The sequence below is a fragment of the Pongo pygmaeus genome, chromosome 9 (assembly GCF_028885625.2).
Source record: "Pongo pygmaeus isolate AG05252 chromosome 9, NHGRI_mPonPyg2-v2.0_pri, whole genome shotgun sequence".
NCBI classification, from domain to species: domain Eukaryota; kingdom Metazoa; phylum Chordata; class Mammalia; order Primates; family Hominidae; genus Pongo; species Pongo pygmaeus.
Window position 1 is genome coordinate 63,185,528 of NC_072382.2, and position 15,216 is coordinate 63,200,743.

A 15,216-nucleotide genomic window follows, 5' to 3' on the forward strand; every position below is an offset into this window, starting at 1 on the left:
TTCCGTTAACATGCAGTGGTTTTGTCCTTTCTCTTCCTGACTGTCACTTTCCTCACCTAGATAGAGAAGAACCAGCCCTAACCTAGCTCACTAGTCTGTATCAGGCTCAAATGAGGTGATGTATTTTGTAAAAAGGTTTTGAGATGTTAAAAAGCACAGTCCAGAAAGACCTGAAAGCATGTAAACTATTATGATTTGGGGGCTTAGCAGGACCAGGAATTTGATCTCATTGCCTCCAGGTCATATCATGACCCTCTAGGATCCCTCCTCCCTGTCACACATCCCTCTATGGGCACACTGATTCCAGGATTTCTAGAGTACATCAGGGCTGAGCCGACCTTATGGCCCTCCTGGATTGTCTCTGATATGGTTTGGCTCTGCGTCGCTACCCAAATCTTATCTTGAATTATAATCCCCACATGTTAGGGAGGGACCTGGTGGGAGGTGACTCAATCGTGGTGCGGTTTGCCCCATGCTGTTCTGGTGATGATGAGTGAGTTCTCACGAGATCTGATGGCTTAAAAGTGTGGCACTTCCTACCTCCCTCACTCTCTCTCTCCTGCTGCATTGTGAAGAAACTGCTTGCTTCCCTCTCACCCTCTGCAGTTTCCTGAGGCCTCCCCAGCCATGCGGAACTGTGAGTTAATTAAACCTCTTTTCTTTATAAACTACCCCGTCTCAGGTAGTTCTTTTTTTTTTTTTTTTTTGAGACGGAGTCTCACTCTGTCGCCCAGGCTGGCGTGCAATGGCGTGATCTCGGCTCACTGCAACCTCCGCCTCCGGAGTTCAAGTGATTCTCCTGCCTTAGCCTCCCGAGTAGCTGGGATTACAGGCACCCGCCACCATGCCCAGCTAATTTTTGTATTTTTAGTAGAGATGGGGTTTCACCAGTTTGGCCAGGCTCGTCTCCAACTCCTGATCTCAGCTGGTCCACCCGCCTCGGCCTCCCAAAATACTGGAATTACAGGCGTGAGCCAACATGCCTGGCCCTCAGGTAGTCCTTTATAGCAGTGTGAAAACGGACTAATACAGTCTCCCTGGTTTCTCACAGTTTTCTTCCATTTCATTGCTCTGTCCTTGTCTCACCTGAGTTGGGTATTTCCTCAGAGAATATTAAATATTTTTGCTGTCAATCTAGAATTGTAATTAAATAAGTTGGCAGCCAAAAGAAAAGAAACGTCGTGTATTATAAAGCCCGATATTAAATGAATTTTTTGAACATTTGGTAAAGTTTATATCTTGTCGGCTTCTTTGTTCCTTTCTCAAAACAATGATTTTCTCTTTCAAGTATCTTATTCTCCGTTAAATTTTCATTTACAACCAGAATGTGGCTTTTTTTCCTAGTCTGAGAGTCCTGACATCATCTTAACTAGGGAGTTTGTGGTTATTTGTAGCCAGGGACTAATGATCAACAACAACAAAATGTCAGAAGTACTTACAGGATGAAACAGATTATTAAATTCTATTTTGTTACTAGCATGTCCATAAATTAATCTACCACCAATTTTAGCCATACATTGAAAGTTGGTAACCTTGTGAAATCCATGTAACTCAGTTTTCCAGAGAAAAAGATAATGTTTAATAAATCAGTCACTGTTTGTCTATTTATTTATTTATTTATTTTTTTATTTTAGGCCAGATGCAGTGCCTCATGCCTGTAATCCCAGCACTTTGGGAGGCTAAGGAGGGAGGATTTCTTGAGGTAAGGAGTTCGAGACCAGCCTGGGCAATACAGTGAAACCTCATCTCTACAAAAAATTTTTTAAAATTAGCCAGGTGTGGTGGTGCACACCTGTGGTCCCAGCTACATGGGAGGCTGAGCCAAGAGGATCTCTTGAGGCCAGGAGGTTGAGGCTGTAGTGAACTATGTTCATACCACTGCACTCTAGCCTGGGTAACAGAGTGACACCATCTCAAAAGAAAAATTTTAATGAGGATTATTGGAATAAATCTGTTAGTTATGATACATATGGAGAGAGAGGGGGAGAGAGATAATTGATTATTGGATTCTCTTTGTTTTAGAATTTTATTTATTTATTGACAGAGTCTCACTTTGTCACCCAGGCTGGAGTGCAGTAGTGTGATCTTGGCTCACTGCAACCTCCACCTCCTGGGTGCAAGCGATCCTCCTGCCTCAGCATCACAAGTAGCTGAGATTACAGGCGCACACCACCACGCCCGGCTAATTTTTTGTATTTTTAGTAGAGACGGGGTTTCACTATCTAGGACAGGCTGGTCTTGAACTCCTGATCTCTAGTGATCTACCCACCTCAGTCTCCCAAAGTGCTGGGATTACAAGTATGAGCCACCGTGCCCAACCAGTTTTAGAATTTTAAAATGTAGTTATAAATAAAATGGGTTCTTGCCTAATTTTGATACCAAGTTAATTCCTTTTTAACAGAAATATTTTTCAATATAGTGTACTTGTACTTTCTAGCCTACAAACAAATTTTATTTGAAATTTTTAAAAAGCAATTTAATACTAATACTTATTGGGCACTTGTCAACCATTAACCACAGTACTAGGCACTTTGCACCCATCATCTAATTTAATCCCCACAACCCTGTGAAGTAGACTTTTTTTTTTTTTTTTTGAGACGAAGTCTCGCTCCCGTCACCCAGTCTGGAGTGCAATGGTGTGATCTCGGCTCACTGCAACCTCCACCTCCTGGGTTCAAGCGATTCTCCTGCCTCAGCGTCTCGAGTAGCTGAGATTACAGGCACCTGCCACCACGCCCAGCTAATTTTTGTATTTTTAGTAGAGACGGGGTTTCACCATGTTGGCCAGGCTGGTCTCGAACTCCTGACCTCAGGTGATCCACCTGCCTTGGCTTCCCAAAGTGCTGGGATTACAGGCGTGAGCCACCATGCCCAGACAAAGTAGACATTTTTAATTAGGTTGATTGAACATTAGGATACATTTTCTACCAATAATAGCAACCATTTCTTGAGAGCTAACTGTGTGCTCGATACTCTTCCAGGCACTTGAATTTTTACTTAATCTTCACCATAACCCTGAAAGTGAGGCTTTATTTTCCCCAGTTTACAGATGAGGACCCTAGGGTTTAAAATGGTTAAGTGAATCATCCAAGGGCATAGAACCAGTGAGTGGCAAAGCTAAACTAGCTTTGGTCTTCTGCTTCCAAGTACAAAGGATCCATACAACCCCCAGATCAGTACCAGCCCACTGAGTTTATCCACTCAGTCATCAGTCTGCAGCCCAGGAGCTAAAATAATTCATCCCAGTCATTTCAAATTTTAAAGTTCTTAATGGAGGAATTACAGTCATGTGTGCCTTAATGACAGGGATATGTTCTGAGAAATGCTTCATTAGGCAACTTCATCATTGTTGTGCAAACATCATATAGTGTACTTACACAAACCTAGATGGTATAGCCTACTACACACCTAGACCATATGGTATAGCCTATTGCTGCTAGGCTGCAAAGCTGTACTGCATGTTACCGTATTGAATACTGCAGGTAGGGTAGATGTAACACAATGGTAAGTATTTGTGTATCTAAACATACAAAAACATAGAAAATATGGTATTATAATCTTATGGGACCACTGTTGAATATGTGGTCTGTCGTTGACTGAAACATTGTTTTATGGTGACTTGACTGTATTTACAAAGCAGGGTAAAGGGAGCAAACACCAACAGACTACCATATATGAATCCAGTAAAAGAAACAGAAACCAACTAACATATGAACAGAAAGAATCTAATATAATGTATTGATTCATCAGGGACACCGACTTAACATCACATGGTAGAAGACCTCTATGACAGCTCCCAATAATCTCTGCCTCCTGGTAGTCATGCCATCATATAATCCTCTTGCATATGGAATAGAATATAACAAAAGTGATGGGGTGTCAATTCTGAGATTAGATTGCAAATGAATCTGGCTTCCATCTTCCTCACCCTCTGTTTCTCTCTCACTTGCTTGCTATGACGGCAGCCTGCTTCCATATCGTAAACTGCCTTGGAACCAATTACCACTACCAGGGAGACAAACTATTGCTTAGAGGATGCTGACAGGAGCAGCATGTCAAAATTGAAAGAAGTAAGTCCCTTCTTTCTCTTCCTCCCATCTACCTTTCCTTTAGTGCTCCTATTCACAGAACCAGCTGGTAAGGGAGTGATGTGATTATAGAGTCCCAGCCCCAGCATCAAAACACAGAGCATAGAAGGATGGGCTTGCAGCTGAGAAATCATAACTGACTGTCTGGTCCAGTCCACCCCTTTGGCCCCTCATCTCTCATATACACCCTTCTATACATACTTGAACTTCCATACAACAATATGGTTTTACGTCTCTGCCTAACAACATGCAACTAGCCTTTGTACAAATGTACTCTTACCTTTCCCAGAGAAAAAAAGACAAAAAGACACAAAATCCCAAAAGTAATTGTGTTCATTTCCAGATGACAGTCACAGTATCTGTCTCTGGGTGACGTGAATATCAGTCTCGCCTGAACATTTAGTTACAGTCCCATCTGAATGTTCTGTGATCTAGAGGCTAAATTTTAATTTTGTATAAGATGTTTATATCAGTAGTATTTACCTTAGTGAAAAATAAGAAACAAATCAAGTATGAGGCAATGAAAAACAGGACATTGGCTCATACAGACCTGGTTTAGATCAAATGGCTCCACAGATAGTAAACTTGAGTGTGCGTCTTCAATATTGTAAACCTCAGCTCTCGAATGTGCAAATTGGAGTCACAATTCCTGTCTCACAGATAAATTAAAGAGTGTTCTGCTGAATGATAGTATGCCTGTGAAGTACTTAAGAAAATCCTCAGTCAATGGTAGCTTTGGCTGGCTAGTAAAATTGCTTGTCAAAGGATGTCAAAGGAGCTTCCCAGATAAGGGGATTCTTGAGCCCCTTAGCAGGTGTGGAAATGAAGAAAGCACTTTTAACACAGTTGGCTATTCCCATCTTCCTCCAAACTTTCTTCATTTGGCTTTTGGTGTTTCACTCTACTAAAGACTGTATGTTTAAGTTAAGTTAATCACCACCAATATGTAAATAAATTATAAATCATAAGGAAAGGAAGAAATAGAGAGAAGACCTGAGTGTGTGTGTAATAATACGTGTGTAAATAACACGTAAGGAAAAAACCATGCATAGTTTTTAACAGTGCTTGTTTCTTTAACTGAGCACCAGCAAAGTTGATATTTATAACTTCTTTCCTCCACTACTCTTTCCACATTTCCTTCCTTTGTCCTCTGCCAGGACATCAGCTGATGTGGGTTCTTTACCTGGCAGAATGATCACAGCTTTCACTTCTAAAGGGTTGGGGTCTTTCGGGTTCTGCCTATTTTTCCATTAAGTATTACTATTGGACCTGGAAGTACTAATAGGCATCCCTAAGCATCCTCTGGGTTCCAGACAGTCCTCCATGCCCTCCTTGTATGGCAGGAATCCAATTTCTCCTTGGTAATCAAAACTAACCACCCCAGCAGGTAGAATAACTTCCTACCCTCTTTGCCTTTTAATTTAGTGGCCTGAGGAGCCCATAATGTTTCAATTGAATGGGTTGTGTCTCCTGGTGGAAGCATTCTTCGTTTGGGTACTCAGACCACCAAGACATCAGAACAAAGTTCTGTAAGTGTGTTATTAGGTCAATAAGTGAGAGGCGCCATTTCTGCTTTTACCCCTTGATACTTGGACCTCTGTATTTTGTCTATGGGTAAAACAGTAACATATATCACATGCTGATTCAAAGTATATACTGCATCCTGTAAAACAGCACCCTAAATTTTCACAGTGTTGTCTCTCAGCTGGTGCCACGAATAGGTCTTCAGCAGGCTGTTCCATTCCACCATTCTATCTGGCCCACTGCTTCTTACAAGATTAAGATAGCAGATCCCATGGGTGTGGGTAAGACCCATTGCCTCACTTATTTTGCTGTGAAATGTGTTCCTTGATCAGAAGTAGTGTTGAGAAAACCATGACGGTCAATAACGTATTTTGCAATTTCATGGGACTGAGACAACAGCCTAGTATAGGGCAGAATTTGCATCATCTGGAAGGCATTAGCACCCCTAGGCATGAAAGGACAAGGGGAAGAAAGATTGTTTCTGGGCCAAGTAAGAGCTAGCGACTCAGAGGAGGTACCTCCCTCCTACCCACTCTGGCAGGAGCTATGGCCACCAGGGACACAACTATTGCCAGAGACATGGCACGGAAGCAGAGAGGAATCAGGAAAGAAGAAATACTTCAGTCTCCTTCTCCTGCTGCCCTTTGATCTCTAGCCAGTGCCTCCCTTTGTCTGAACCCAAAGGGAACCAGAGGGCAAAAAAGCTGTGGTGATGCTTCAGAGGGGCCAGGCTCCGAGAGCACAGAGTAGAGCAAAGGAAGGCAGGGAGTGGACATGGGTGGGGGTGGGGACCAACCTGTGAAAGAATTATTCAGGCAAATGAGATCTGGAAGGACTTTCTGGTAACTTTGAAGTCCTAAGTAGAAAACTGAAGGAGTTAGGGTTTCAATTAATATGCTCATTCCTTCTTTGTTGGAAAGTGGACTGGAGCCGGGAGTAAATGGCTGGCTGCATAGTTACTGTGGAAACCAAAGATCTGAAGGGGCCCTGTCACCCTTTGGACAAACACCTGCAGACTGGCGTGCATGTCTCCCAGGGACCAGGGACATTACTGGGAGTGATGTGCCAATCTGCAGTAAGGTGATCACATTCTAGGGATAAAACTAAATTTAAAAAATATTTACATTGGCAACTTGTCATTTTGGAAAGGGCTGAAGATCCAGAGTCAGAAATCTCTGTAATAAATAAGGAGCCTTCTCTTTCCAAGATGGAGAAAGGATGGGGAGAACGGTAATACCCACTTTGCAGGAATGGCAGAGGGATAACATGAACATACTCTGACATGAAGCCAGTGCTCAAGAATTGGTGGTTGCTAGTAATAAGACCGCATTTCAAGCAAGATTGAGAAGAAAGACATATCCAGAGAAAATAGAAAAATGATGATATGAAACAACACTAAGGTTCTAAAGGGCTATGTCCCTATCTTCTTTATCTTGGCATCGCTGGCACTGAGCCTAGGCCCTAACAAGGAGCAACCACTCACAGCTGACAAATGAATGAAAACGACACAAAAACAATTCCAATGGGGATGAGGCCCCAAGGTCTGAAGCAGATGACCACACGTGGGATGCAGTTAACAAACAAGCTAAACTTGGGGTTTCAATTTAAGGATGCAAATACGATCTCATTCACATCTTTGGGATCTGAAGGAATGGGATTGAAGCTTAATATTGTTAGAGAAACCTGAGATTGTGCAAAGTTCATGAAGAAGATGGATGTAGAGGCCCTATATCTGAAGGTCTAAACACTTCTGAATCTAAGAGTAACTACCCAGGTGGAGAGTAATGTAAGATAAGAGCGTTACAGGACTGTATGGGAGCACCCCTGGGGCCACTGGCCCAGGGAGTCTGTGAACTGTTATCAACATAAAAAATGCTAACATTTATTAAATGCTCACTACATGCCAAGTGCTTAATGTAAATCACCTTTTTAGGTTCAACGTCAACCCCGTCAGGTCAATCCTATCATTCAGATTTTACAGACGTGGAAATCAGGGCTCAGAGAGGTTAAATAACTTACCTATGGTCAACCAGAAAATAAGTGGTGGAACCAAAATTTGAGCCTGGGTCTTATGAATTTTGAGTGATGATCCTGGCCTCCTGGTATTCAAGCTGTGTGGTCTCCTACCCCATTGTTTATTGGACTAATCGAATATGGTAAAAGTGACGACATGGCACTTCCAAATCTAGGTCCTAAAAGACATGGTGGTTCCTGCCTCTCTCTCGGGTCACTCTCTCTGGGAAAGATGACTGCCCTGTCATGAGAAAAGTCCCAGTTGGTAAGGAACTGAGGCTTCCAGCCAACAGCCAAGCAAGGAACTGAGGTCTCTTGCTAAGCCACATTAGTGAGCTTAGAAGTGGATCCTCTAGTACCAGTCAAGCCTTTAGATGACTGCAGTTCCTGCTGTTATTCCACTTACAACCTCATGGGATACTGTAAGCCAGAACCACCAGCTAAACCACTCCCAGGTTCCTGACCTACAGAAACTGTGATCTAATAAATGTTTGTTGTTTTAAGCCACTAAATTTTTATGCAACTCATTATGTTGAAATAGATAAGCAATACAATATTACAATAGCAACACAATGAGAAGCCTAATGTGTTTCTCAGAGTTCCAAAGTTCCTAATCTGGGCTTGAAGGTTGAATGGGAGCTCACCTAGGAAGAAGAGCAAAGGACATAGCATGTGCAACAACTAGAGACTGCACTTCAGCATTGGAGATCCTTTAAATAGAGTGCTTCAGCTGTGAGAAGAGTATGTGCAGGAAGCAGAAAGAAACGAGTAGATAGGTGTTGCTTATGTCATCTTAAGATGTTTGGACCCTGTACTGTAGGTAATAAGGAGCTGCTGACCAACATAATAATAAGCCAAGACAGTGAAGAGGATAGACTTTAAAAAAAAACCCCATATAAAAGCACAGAGATGAATGCTTGTTAGGAGGCTGATGGCACTAGTGGGAAATGTTGAAAATGTGGGCAGGGATGGGGGGAGCAGAGAGGAGGAGGACAATACATGGAATTGAATGGGCAGAAATACAGTGGGTTCAACACAGAGAGGAGGCCAGGCACAGTGGCTCAGGCCTGTAGTTCCGGCACTTTGGGAGGCCGAGATGGGAGGATTGCTTGAGCCCAGGAGTTTGAAACCAGCTTAGGCAACATAGTGAGACCCTGTCTTTACAAAAAAAAAAATAATAATAAATAGAAGAAATTAGCTGAGTGTAGTGACACACACCTGTAGTCCCAGCTACTTGGGATGCTGAGGCAAGAGGATCACTTAAGCCCAGGAAGCTGAGGCTGCAGTGAGCTGTGACAGAGCCAATGCAAAACATCTGGGTGACAGAGACCCTGTCTCAAAACAAAACAAGCAAAACAAAACACAGGGTGGGTGGGGAGGAGACATGTGAGAGAGAGAACAGAGACAGAGACAGGGACAGACAGAGGTATGGCAGAGATCGAGAGAAGTCCTTCACAAGGGACACTGATTTGTTGGTATTTTTATTTTCAAGCTGTAGACCAAGACCTGGAATTAACACATCAAAAGATTCTATGAGGAAACCCATTTAAAAATAGGATCCATTTTTTTCTTTTCTGCACAGGGAGGAAGTTTAAGCTCTCCTCACTATGAGTTTTCAAGTATAAAAGACTTTTTCTTCCACGATGTTGAGAACAACTGTGGACTGTTGTGACCAGGACAACAGGGAAGCTTGCAGCAAGATAGCTCCAGGTTGGATTCATGCTTCGCACCCCAAGGGCTGCCAGCCAGAGAGGAGGAGAAGCAATCACTCCTGCAGTTTCTGAACACTACACAGACGCCAGGTAGCTTCTTCAGGACAACAGCCCTCTGAGGAGGCAGGAAGAGGAGGCTTCTCTTTCAGCAGCCGGAGCTGCTGAGATCTCTGGGCAGATTAAGCTCTCTCTAATGGATGGGCTCCAGCCTGGCACACTCAGTGGTGAGGGATCCACTCGTCCATCATCAACACAATATGGTCCTCCCTGCACTTCACAGCGTCCTCTTGCTATTGAAAAGGCTTTTTTGCCTTCTCAAGTTTCTTTGTCAACAGTCTACAGGAAGAAGCTCAGGCCGCCACCGGCAGAGGTGAATGCAAGCTCACGTTTTATTTCTGACTGCTTAATCATTGCCTCGATCACTGCTCAAGCTCTGCCTTTGTTTCCAAAGGTTACATGTGGGAAAACTTCTTTTTCTATGCTGAAATTAATAGGGAGGCAAAGATGAGTCCACTGATAAGCAGAGCCTTAAAACTCACATAGAGAAAGAACTTTGCTGGAGTGTGTGTGAGTGAGCCACGAAGGAATCAGATAGTGTGATGGCAGTTATCATTGCAGGTTAAGACACTTCTACAAATATTTCGACACCTCCATATACTCACTCCTCTCCCCCTGAGTCAAGAGACTCAGCTACCAAGAGAGGAAGCTCTAAAAAAACAGAAGCCTCAAACAAACAAACAAACAAACAAAAACTGTGGGTTCATCAGAGGTGGTAGGGAAGACAAAAACATAGGAGGAGCAGCTGGGCGCGGTGGCTCAAGCCTGTAATCCCAGCACTTTGGGAGGCTGAGGTGGGTGGATCACCTGAGGTCAGGAATTCGAGACCCGCCTGGCCAACATGGTGAAACCCCGTCTCTACTAAAAATACAAAAAATTAGCCCGGTGTTGTGGTGCACACCTGTAATCCCAGCTACTCCGGAGGCTGAGGCAGCAGAATCACTTGAACCCGGGAGGCAGAGGTTGCAATGAGCCAAGATCATGCCATTGCCGTCCAGCCTGGGCAACAAGAGCGAAACTCCATCTAAAAAAACCAAAAAAACAAAAAAACAAAAAACAAAAAACAAAAAAACACAGAGGAACAATGAAAAGGAATCCATGCTTTGATTTTTTTTTTAATGAGAGGAAGGGAAGGCTGCTGCCTCTCACTTCTCCCTGTTTTGTTGTTCTTTTAAGTAGCATGTGTCACTCTGTATATATTCTGTCCATGTGTTTTCTTTTATTATTATTTGTCCACTTGCCTAGAATGAAAACTCCATGGGAGCATGGCTATAGTGTCTTGTTCACTCCTGCCTCTCCAGGGCCTGAAACAGAAGTAGGTAGACAGGGCCTGAAACAAAAGTAGGCAGTCCATAAACTTTGCTGAAGGAATGAGTGAATGAATGAAGACCCCAAGGATGGACCTCAGGAAGGGGAGCCTGGGCAAAGGTTTTCAGTCCTAGTCCATCATGACCACATAGCTGGAATACACTTATTTCACTTTGTCACATGAATTAGAGATTCATTTGAGGAAAAAGCATCTGTTAGAGTTGCAGACATCTCTGAGGGGTAAATGGCTGTTCATATCTTACATCTTGCCCTGATCCTCACTTTATCTGCTTTCCAAGAACATGGAGCTAAGATCCCAGCACTGAGAAGATGGGCATTCCGAGCAGGGGGTATTTAGGTGTAGACAGCCTCAGTGACTCCTGGGTTTAGGATCAGTGAGATAATCTCCAGTATCTACAGTGGGCAGGGGGAAGAGTGTCTGATGCAAACTTTATCTATTTAGAAGCTTTCCAGACAGCTGGGCTTGTGCCTTGGAAATACAATAATATTTGTTTCTCCTCCTTCCTCTTCACTCCTTGGCCTCGTGTTCTGCAGTACTGGCACTTGGGTCAGATTTAGCTACCTCATTCATTCATTTATGAATTCATTTAGCCAGTGATTATGGAGCACAAATTTGTGCTGGAAACTGTGCCTCGGTGTCCTCAACAGGTTCTAACTTGTGAATTCCAAAAGCTTTTGTGATCTACTGGGTAAAACATTGTTTTCTAAGGAAAATGACATGCTGATTGCTGAACAGCATATTCTAATTACCTTGTGGAACCCAGGCCATTCTTAAATTGGGTTTTGTCTGTATTGCCTTAGACTGTTAATGAATTGTTTCCCAGTCTGATTGAATGCTCCTTGAAGATGGATCCGGGTCCAGCCACTGCAGTAAATATTACTAACTTGGGGGTGTAATTCTGCTGCTTTTGTGGTTGCTGCTTTGCTTATTTTTTTTATGTCTGCTGTTTCTTGTGAGATTGTTTCTATGTGTTTCATATGTGGGTTGATGTTCGGTGAGGTTTATGGAATTTCTGTGCAGCTTGGGTTGAGAGTATCTCTTCAAAAAGTTTTTTACATTTGCTTCTGCCAACCTCGTTATCAGCTCAAGTTGTTTCTTATGCTGAATTATTGGGGATGACCTCCCCCACACTCAAGTAGTGTAAATTAGAACCTCGCTGGGTGTGGTGGCTCACTCCTGTAATCCCAACACCTTGGGAGGCCAAGGTGGGCAGATCACTTGAGTCCAGGAGTTCAACACCAGCCTGGGTAACATGGCAAAACTCTGTCTCTAGAAAAAAATGCAAAAATTAGCCAGGCATGGTGGCACATGCTTGTAGTCCCAGCTGTTCAGGAGGCTGAGGTAGGAGGATTGCTTGAGCCCAGGAGGAGGAGGTTGCAGTGAGCATTGATCATGCCACTGCACTCCAGCCTGGGCAATAGAGTGAGACCCTGTCCCCGAAAAACTTTTTTTAAACTCAAACCCTTATGGTATAATACCTGCTGTGGGTATAATCCTTTAGTTACAATTGGATGCGTGCCATGATTTCTCAGAAGGAAAACATTTTTTCCTAACCAGAGCCCTTTACAGCTAAGCAGAATTTCCCCAAATGTGCCTTTAAAAGGTATTGGCTTCTTCTCAGTTTGAGACTTCTCAGTTTGAGGTCTTGTTCCTGAATGAGCAGTTCTGAATTAAACCCCAAATGGACAACCTTGCCCTCAAGGACAGCCGAAGTATCAGATACTCCTTGCAACTCCTTATATCAGCTCACGCTCCATTTGTGGACATGGAGCATTTCCTTCCTTTTTTCTTTTCCTTTTGCAAATCCAGTTATGCATTTAAAAGGATGCAATGTACCCATTATTTCCAGGTGTTTTATGGCACTATTGTGTATGGCAGAAATGGGTGTTCTCTAATTGTTCATAATTCAAGGTAATTATAGACATATAGTTTCAAAATTAAATCAATAGATTTTCAAGCCATGCTATGTATAAAGCTCCATGCAGGACACAAAAAGGGAAAAAACACTGTGTACCATGCACCCTTAAGCAATTTCACACATGCTGTCTTATCTAATTTTCACAACAGTCTTATGAGACAGTTATTATCACCATTTTATAGATGAGGAAGCTGAGGCTGCATGATAAGTGGCTTGCTCAAAGTCACATATCTAATCAATAAGACAGCTGGCATAAAACCCATATCTCACTCCAAAGTCTGTGCTTTCCCATTGCACAGGTTCATGACATAGCCCAAGGGAGAAGACGTAGCTGACAAAAGGATCAATAGCAGTATAAGAGTAGACAAATAAAACAGTAAGGACTGCATTGCAAGAGATGTTATGAAGAGGGACGGACATGATTCATTGCTAGTGAATACAGGCCAAAGGGCTATAACTTCAGAGTAGGCAGAGATTTGTGGGCCACAGTGGGCAAGATGGAGGAGAAAGTTAGCTTGGGCCTTGAAGATTTTGTCTCATAGAATGAAGGGGAGAAGACCATGCCTGGCAGTGGAGAGAGCACAAGCAGAAGGTGGGAAAGCGTGTGCAGGTTATGGGCTCCATGAGTATTTAGGTCATGGCTATATACAAGTATGCTGGGAGATAAGATGGGGAAAGTTTGAGTCCAAGTATGGAGGGCTTTGATTGGTAATGAATTTGGATTTTATTTGGTAGGCAACAAAGAACCCCGGAAGACTTTTGCCTGAAGAATGATGTAGCTGAGGCAGTACTTTAAAAAGTTGTGTATGGAAAACCATGTACAAATTAGATTGTCAGGGGAGAGAATGAAGGAAAGGAGAGAGCTTGGATTAAGGGGAAGCAGTGAAAATCAAATGGAACAGGTAGATACCTAGATATTTCTCATACTGAGGGTTCCAAGGCCAATTGTTCTTAATTAAGCACCAATCTGGTTGGTTCCATGGGAATTTGAGATGTCATCAAGGTATATTGCTATTGTCATCTTCCACAGACTGAGCACCAGTCAGGCCACTGGGTCTGAGTCCCTGGGGCTGGAGCGGGTCCAGTGGGAAATCTGTTAAAAGTTGCCAGGAGAAGAAGGGTGAATGCGGGCCACATCCTGGGAAACCCACACTGAACGTCAATGCTGGAGAATTCTGAGTTCTACCTCTAAGCTCATGGATGAGCATGATATAAGGAAGAGAAGGCAAAAATAAAAGTAGAAAGACAGGTACTGAAGTATTGTAAATGAATGGGTCCAGTATTTGTGAATGGAACCCACGACTTGTTTTAATTAGTTTTAAGGTGTCTAGTACATTGTGGGCCAGCTTAGTTTAAAGATATAGGACTAAGGCGAGCAGCTTTAACATCTGAGCTGAAAGGGATATAAAGATGACATACCCTCTTCTAAACTTCCACGACTCTACCACAGCACTTAACATAATGCATCATGATTATCAAGTTTTATATCTGTCTTCTCACTAGACTGTGTACTCTCTGTGGGCAGGGACTGTGTCCTGTTTATCTACATTCCTGGCGTCTGGCACAAAGCCCAGCACAGGGTAGATGCCCAGCTAAGAGTTAATAATGGCTTGGACCAGGGTGATAGCAGTGGGAGTAGTGAGAATTGATCAGTCTTTAAATACATTTTGAAGATAAAGCCAAATGGGTTTCCTAATGGATTGGCTGTGGAGTATGTAAGCAAGAGAGCAGTGAAGAATAAGGCAAGGATTTGGGTTTGAGGAACTAGAAGGTAAAGTTGCAATCATCTAAGATGGAGAAGGCTGCAAGCAGAACAGGTTTCAGAGAAAAGATCGCAGGTTCACATTTGAACATGCTGATGCTGGGTGTCTATTATGTTCAAGTGGAGATGGCAAGTGGCAGTGGTTTCTTACATTTGAAATCTGAGAGAGGTTTGGGCCAAAGATACAAGTTTGGGAGTCATCTGCATAAAGATGGTATTAAAGAGTTCTAAACTGGGTGTTATCACCAAGGGACTAAGTGTAGACAAAGAAGAGGGCCAAGGTCTGTGTCCTGGAATATTACAACACTCAGAATCTGTGAGAAGAGGAAACACCAGCAAATAAAACTGATAAAGAGCCACCAAGGATCTAGGAAAGAAACTAAGAGAAAGGGGAAGTCCTAGAAGCCAAGTGAAGAGAAAATATAGCAAGGAGAAGGGGGATCAACTGTGTCAAATGCCACTGATACTCAAGTAAGATGAGGAGTGGGAGCTGCCCATTAGATTTAGCATGTGAAGATCCTTGATGTCCATGATAAGACTTGGGTGCCTGGTTGTGGCAAAAGCCTGAGTGGGGTGAGTTTAAGAGAAAATAGGAGGACAGGCGTTGGAGACAAGCAGTACAGACAACTCATTATAGGAGTGCTGCAATGAGAAGCATCTAAATGGGGTGGAAGCTGATGGGCAAAGTGGGATTGAGAGAAGCCATTTGTTCATTTAGATGGAAGAAACATCAGCATGTTTGTATTCTGATCCAGTACAATGAAAAGGCTAAGAGCTTAGACCTGCTAAGCTCACATACTCAGGCTTCCATC

General features: G+C 43.0%; 1 long non-coding RNA gene across 1 annotated transcript; it reads left to right on the forward strand.

The window, feature by feature from the left end:
- Positions 1 to 544: 544 nt before the first annotated feature.
- LOC129009026 (uncharacterized) lies at positions 545 to 10,589 on the forward strand. The gene is made up of 2 exons (XR_008492610.2): positions 545 to 637; positions 9,118 to 10,589. It is a non-coding gene; the product is annotated as an uncharacterized LOC129009026 (long non-coding RNA).
- The last annotated feature ends 4,627 nt before the right edge of the window (positions 10,590 to 15,216 follow it).